This window comes from Chrysochloris asiatica, unplaced genomic scaffold (genome assembly GCF_000296735.1).
Source record: "Chrysochloris asiatica unplaced genomic scaffold, ChrAsi1.0 scaffold00025, whole genome shotgun sequence".
Lineage (NCBI taxonomy): Eukaryota > Metazoa > Chordata > Mammalia > Afrosoricida > Chrysochloridae > Chrysochloris > Chrysochloris asiatica.
Genome location: NW_006408543.1, coordinates 11,644,248 through 11,645,137, shown reverse-complemented (window position 1 = coordinate 11,645,137; position 890 = coordinate 11,644,248). Strand labels below are relative to the sequence as shown.

Sequence of the window (890 nt, the reverse complement as noted above, 5' to 3'; positions counted from 1 at the left end):
GTATTTGAAATACTGGTGAATAGCAGCCAGCATCAGAGAAGCACCAGAGTACAACAAATTGACAGATGAGTGGTGGAAAAAGAGAGGTAACTTATTGAAAATGGAGAGTCAATTGGTTGTACAATTGACCGGTACACATTTTTTTACCTTACATTTTATACTTTTGTAAAAATATTTGCAACAGCCTTTTGGCTGTCTGAGCAGCACCATGGTGGTTAATAAGAACAAGTGCCTTACAAAAGGAGCCAAGAAGAAAGTGATTGCTCCATTTTCTAAGAAAGATTGGTATAATATGACAGCACCAACTATGTTCAATGTAAGGAATATTGGGAAAACATGAGTCACAAGGACTCAAGGAACCAACATTGTGTCAGATGAGTTCAAGGGTCATGTTTTTTGAAGTGAGGACTGCTGATCTGCAGAACAATGAAGTTGCATTTAGAAAATTCAAGCTAATTACTGACTGACCAACTTACACGGCATGGATCGTACCCGTGACAAAATGTGTTCCATGGTCAAAAATGGCAGACCATGATTGACGCTCATGTTGATGTTAAGACTACAGATGGTTATTTGCTACCCCTGTTCTGTGTTGGTTTTAGTAAAAACAAACAAACAAAAAAAAAACACAACAACCAGATTCGGAAGATAGCTTATGCGCAGCACCAACAAGTCCATCAAATCTGGAAGAAAATGATGGACATCATGACCTGAGAGATGCAGACAAATGACTCGAAAGAAGTGGTCAATAAGCTGAGTCCAGACAGTGCTGGGAAGGACAGAGAGATGGCATGCCAGTCTATGTACCCTCTCCATGATGTGCTGGTTGTTGTTGTTGTTAAGTGCCGTCGAGTCGATTCCGACCCATAGTGACCCTGTATAGGGTTTCC

At 40.6% G+C, this 890-nt stretch overlaps 1 pseudogene; it reads left to right on the top strand.

Moving 5' to 3' along the window:
- The first annotated feature begins 208 nt into the window (after nucleotides 1-208).
- LOC102839409 overlaps nucleotides 209-890 on the top strand; it is a 2,192-nt pseudogene continuing 1,510 nt past the window's right edge.